Genomic DNA, 6,196 nt, shown 5'->3' with positions numbered 1-6,196 from the left:
TGAATTGGGTCTGGAAGAATAGTAATGCTATTGACCAAAACGGAAAGTTTAGACATGATAAATTATAGGTAATGGTAGAAAGTTCAAACAGAGATTTACTATAGGAAGTTATCTGGATTTAAGAAGATGTGACTAGCCCTGGCCAGGTGGCCTAGCTGGGTGAAGCATTGTCCCATGCATCAAAAGGTGGGTTTGATCCTGCTCAGGACACATAGGTAGGTTGCAGGTTTGATTCCCCACTGGGGCGCATATAGGAGACAACAAATCTCTCTCTCTCTCTCTCTCTCTCTCTCTCTCTCTCTCTTTCTCTTTCTCTTTCTCTCTCTCAAAAATAAATAAATAAATAAATAAATAAATAAATAAATAAATAAATAGAGATGAAAACAAACACTAATGTTGGCAGTGCCTGGAAGCAGCAGGCCGAAGGGCTTAAAGCAGGAGTGATCGCTTGAGTTGTGAGGAGAGTTAAAGAGCTCCAGCTGATATGTGTGTGCGCGAGGACTCGCTCAGTCTTATAAGAGCAAATACCTGGGGGTCTTCGATCCATGAGCCTCCTGAGGGGTGAACTGTCTGTCTGCGACCCTGGCTGTCACTGCTGCTCCAGAGCGCAGAACCCTCAGCCTGGAGGCGCAGCTGGCTGGCCCCAGGTCCCTGCCTCTGTAAGAGAGCCTTGAGCCACTCTTTGTGTTGCAGCTTTGCCGGTGAGGGTGACTGTTGACTAGTGAAAAAAGGGACCCAAGGTTCACAACTATCTTCTTACTGGCAGTGGAACGACCTTAGGAAACCTGCGATCCGTTCTCATTAAATAAATCTCTGGATTCCCATAGGCAATGGAAACTGATCTCAATTCCCAGGGCAGAAAGGACCTGGACAACTTCATTGAGTTTTTTGCCCTCAAGACTGTTCAAGTGATTGTCCAGGCTCCACTTGGCAGGAAGATTTGTACTAGTTCATCTTCATCCCCAACGGGCTCAGATTGGTTTAATTTAGCAATCAAAGACATTCCAGAGGTTACACATGAAGCAAGGAAGGCACTGGCAGGGCAGCTCCCTGCTGTCGGGAGGTCTCACTCAAGACTTCTGAGGGAGATTCCATGGAACTAGAAATTTGGTGTCTTGAAATGAATGAAAAGTGTGATAAAGAAATAAAAATTTCCTACACTGTATACAACAGACCGTATTTGCTGCTGAAGTCTCTCCTGGCTATAACGAGAGTGACACCGCTTATAGACTCTCCAGGAAACAAGCTCATGAATATGTCATATTATACAGGATATATTTTGGTGAAGTTCAGCTGAATGGCTTAGGAGAAGGTCTCCAGACAGTTTGTGTGGGGACAGTGGGCACCCCCGTGGGCACCATCACTCTTTCTTGTGCTTACAGAATTAACTTGGCATTCATGTCCACAGGCAATTTGAGAGGACCCCACCTATCATGGGGATTATCACTGATCACTTTGTGGACCGTTCCTATCCCAGCTCCTCGCCCATGCACCCCTGCAATTACAGAACCGCTGGTGAGGACACTGGAGTAACGTATCCTTCTGTGGAAGATTCTCAAGAAGTGTGTACCACCTTTCTCCACCTCACCTCCATCCCAGCTAATGGTTCCAGGGAAGGAAGGTGGGGTACCTCTTGCTCCCTACCAGCCTGCTCATGGTGCCCAGGCTGATCAGGAGAGATTGGCAACCTACACCCCTTCTGACGGGGCCCACTGTGCTACCACACCTTCTAGCAGCGAGGACACTGAAACTGTATCGAACAGTAGTGAGGGACAGGCCTCTCCCCATGATGTCTTGGAGACCATCTTTGCCAGAAAAGTGGAGGCTTTTGTCAACAAACCCATCAACCAGGTGACACTGATGAGTTTGGACATACCCTTTGCTATGTTTGCTCCCAAGAATTTAGAACTGGAGGATGCTGATCCCATGGTGAATCCTCCAGATTTCCCAGAGACTGAACCTCCTCTCCAGGGCAGCCTACCCTCTGATGGCTCCAGTGGTGGCAGCAGTGGCAATACCCATAACTACTTTGTCATGATTGACTTCAACCAGGCTTTTTCTAAAGAAGACATTCTTCCAATGGACTTGGGGACCTTCTATCATGAATTTCAGAACCCCCCTCAGCTGAGCCGCCTCTACATAGATATCGGGGCACAGTCTATGCCTGTGCACTTGGACTCACTACCAGAGAAACTGGCTGTGCACAAGAAGAACGTTCGAGAATTTGATGCCTTTGTGGAAACTCTGCAGTAAAAGTTGGTGTCCTCAAGTACCAGCAGCTTCCCCTTTTTGTGGTTCCAGGAGACAGAGAGCCTCCCATTCATCAGCTGTTCCCATTCCTTGTCCTGCTCCAAGCCAGGTGTAGGGGAGGCTGGTTTCCCCCGTGGGGACCCAGAAGTCTCTGCCCTTGCACCTCCTGGAGATTTCATGGCAGTAGTCAGGCCCTGTGAGAGCATTTGAGAGGACTCGCCCTCTGGCCTTGGATATGGGTAGACTCTTTGTAACAAAAGGGCCCTCTGCAGGTAGAGCCTGCTGCTTCTGTTCACAAAGGCGGCCCTCCCGTTCTTCTCACAACTGGCCTCTTGCCTGTCACCATTACCACCAATCATTTGACATTCCAGCTGGTGGCCCAGAGATTGGTGTGGAGGCAGAGAGAGGAAGGAGACAGTGCTGGGAGGAAGGAAGGGCTCCTCGTGCTCTGTGTAGTCCCCTTTGGTTCTGGGATCTTCCTCTCTTCCTCCCTCTGCCCCTGTACTTTTGGAAATATGACAGGCCTTCTGCCCTAGATGAGAACTCGAAAGTCAGCCATTCCCACCCTTCAAGGTTGTGCCAGCCTCACCCTCACAGAGGGTCTGAGCAGCCCTGGCGGCTGCCTGTGCTCAGCTCCTCAGCTACATGGAAACCACATCCTGTGTCTCTAGGGTTGGAGTCACAGAAGTTCTCTTCTCTTCCCTCCCCTGTTGCTGCTCCTTGGTTCTAGAATATGGTAAATATTTATTACTTTCAGAGAAGCCAGATATTTTATAGAGAAATTATGTTTGAGGTTAGAAGTTTTCACTTGGGGAAGGTGAAGGGCCTCTTCCTGGGGCAGGGGCAGTTCCTGCGGAGGTTCCCCAGATTCCAGGTTGCTGCTCTGGGCGTCTTCCTTCCCACATATGGAAGGTAGGAGCCAAGAACAGGGCTGGTGAGGGCAACAGACCTCCCAGACTTGCTGCATTTGCACTGACAACAGGCTTTACCTTGGACACCTACATGTTCCCGGCAAGAGCCTGGATCTCTCATGGCGTGCAGTGACTGGCTTTGTTCTGGCAGCCGAGGAAGCCATGTGTGCTGTATGTGGTGACCCCTGGAGTCATGCCCAAGGGCATTATATGTTCCCACTGGTGGGCCTGGGGAAGTCCAGACAGGCCTCTCCTGGGGTACTTACTTCTGTTCCCCAGGGCTGCGTTATGGGCCCTTTTCCTCCTTTCACCTGGGCCTGGCCACCACCCTCCTTTAATCCCACCATCTGTACCCTGCCCTGAGGTTTACTGGTTCCTTGTTGAGAAACTAAAGCTGGCACATGATTGGCTTAACCCTTCAGGTATTGTTATTTGGGTAAGGCAAGTAAGTGCCTGGCCTCCCCTCCTAGGCTGTCCCTCTCCTAGCCTAACTGGTTGTCTTGGCCGTGGAAACCTAGGCAGCCCCTTTCCTCCTGACCCACCAGGGGTATTCATTGGCAGCAGCTGGAGCACATGGCCCTCAGTTGCTTGTAGTAAATGCATGTGATATTGTTCCCACTGACGAAGCTGACCTCTAAGGGCTTGTGGGCCCTGATGCCGTCTCCGTGAGGCTGAGCCTGCCTGTGTGCGTGTTCTCTGCCACAAAGACATGTTCCCAGCAGTGGTGTCCAGCTGGACCTCCTATCTTTGGGCCAGAGCACACCCCGGGCTTGCGAAACCAATCCACAGCCCAGTGGATTATCCTCATGGCCCCAGTGAGGAGGGTGGAGGCCCATTGCAAGTTATCTGTTGCCTTCCTCCTCACCACCCCCGCCCCCCAACCCGCCCCAATGTCTCAGTCACTGCCCTTTTGAGGCCAAGTGTGGAAGGTCCTGAGTGCACAGACTGAGTCAAAGCCTTTGGCCTTGATGTCCTAATTGTTGGCCTGTGCAAGCAGCAACCTTTCTTCAGGACCCCATCAGTGAGAGGCCAAGGTATCTAAGCCCTGACTTGGAGCTGAGCTAGGGAGGAGCAAAGCAATGGTCAAGGCTGGCCTTTTCCCCTCAGCCCTGTACAATGAAAGGTGTAAGACTAGACTGACTTCTGCAGCACTGGGGGGCGGGGCTGGGACCAGCCACCTGTCTCCAGGGGGCAGAGTCCCTCCCTCCTCCAGCCTACCTGGTTTGGAAATACTGAGTTAGACTCTAAAATGTGTTCAGATTTCCAATAAATTCTTTTCTATACTTTAAAATAAATAAATAAATAAATAAATAAATAAATAAATAAATATCCTCAGGTGTGAATTTTAGAAAAGTGTGTCTAGATGTGGAGATTTATGAATCATTATTACCATGGTAACTAGAGACGTGAGTCTGGATAAGCTCTTGAGGGCAGTTAATGTAAAAATTGAAAAGCAGAAGCAAGGACTAAGCAGTGGGATTTGTGCCTAAGGGAGTGGTAGGGAAAGAAGACAGGGTAGAAACCATAACATTTAGAGAACAAGGAAAGTAATGTAAAAAAACCTCAATGCAGAGAATTTTTTCTTTTGAAGTGGGAGGAACAGCTGTGGCAAAGTCCAGAAACTGAGTAGGTGGAAAAGGTGGATTCTCATTCCCTAGGTAGCCAAGGGCAGTACAGGTGGAGGGAGAAGCCAGGCAGGGAATAGCTGCAGAGCATTCTGACGGAGAACCCCCAAGACAGACAGAGAGAGGACAGGACCTTGTCGGACGGGGCCAGAGAGATTGTTCTGAGTAAGGGAATGATCTGCAAACTTGAAGTTTGAAAACCCATGGATGATCTTTTAGGGCCAGGGGTGGAATGCAGTCTCCTCAATCAGAGAAGCTGACCAGGAGCAAAGGAATAGAGAAATGCAGAAGCAACTCCTACTTGGGGTTCAGGTTATAAATTAGGCTGAGACCAGAACTGAGAATATCACACTCAGAAGATCTTTGAGGATGAATCTCTCAGCTATAATTTAAGTAGCCAGTCAATTAAGGGAGAACTCAAAAGACAACAACTAGAAAAAAAATCACTAAAAAGTTTTTACATTTAAAAAGGAAGCCAGGACTTTTATTTGATGGATCGTTGACTACAAAAACCCTGAAGGATTTTTGAAACCTTTGGTTATCAATGGTTTTCCCTGTGATGACGGTCATCTTGAGAGAAAGCAGGAGAAGGGTGCCAAGGAGACCACACCCTGCGTCACTCCTAGCGTTAGAGTGGAAAGCACCTGAGGATAGAGGTTTGTTTCAAAAAGAGAGGAAAGAGACAGCTGAGAATTTTTGCGGCTGAAGGAAGTAAGAAAGGGATGAAGATAGGCAGGCAGGGAGGTAGGAAGGATGGCTGTGTAGGGACCAGTTCAGGATCCTGAAGGTTGAGCCTCGGACCTTGCATATGAGACCCACTGTACAGAGAATGTGGGTCGCAGTGCGGTTTCCTCAGAGTTTTGAAGTCCCATAGATCCAGAGTCAAATTCTGCCCTTTCTGCTCACCAGCTGTGCTCCTTGGACAGATTACATAATCCTCAGTTTCTCACTTATAAAATGACTTAAGAACAATAAAACCAACAACAAAAATAAAATAATTTACCCCTTAGAGTTCTTGTGAGAATTAAATAAAATAATCCACCTATTACAGAACTTAACATTCAATAAATGGTAGTTTCTTAACAAGACTATCTTAACTCTTTGGACCCCAATGGTCCTGTTGGATAAACAGACCCTCGACACGGGAACATCTCTGTGCCAGGTGGTAGAAGGGCATGTCGCTTGTTTTCCGGAAGGATGGGCAACCTATGGGGTGCCGTTTAAAGCCAAGACACTCAAATGAGACCCAAAGGAGAGAAATCTGCTAATGAGTCCATTAAGATAAAGAGGTAAGAATGTCAGCTTCGGACCATCTGTCTTGTTCTGGCAGCTCATGCTGTTTAAACCCCATCCCCTCAGCCTCATCCAAAACTTGCCAACGCCATTGATTGGTGCTAATCTGACTGGGCG

The 6,196-nt window shown here is 48.5% G+C and overlaps 1 pseudogene; it reads left to right on the top strand.

Annotated features, from left to right (window-relative positions):
* Positions 1-498: 498 nt before the first annotated feature.
* LOC118678652 lies at positions 499-4,004 on the top strand (annotated as a pseudogene).
* Positions 4,005-6,196: the final 2,192 nt, after the last annotated feature.

The sequence above is a fragment of the Myotis myotis genome, unplaced genomic scaffold (genome assembly GCF_014108235.1).
Source record: "Myotis myotis isolate mMyoMyo1 unplaced genomic scaffold, mMyoMyo1.p scaffold_m19_p_20, whole genome shotgun sequence".
Taxonomy (NCBI): domain Eukaryota; kingdom Metazoa; phylum Chordata; class Mammalia; order Chiroptera; family Vespertilionidae; genus Myotis; species Myotis myotis.
This window is presented reverse-complemented; position numbering and strand designations above follow the sequence as displayed.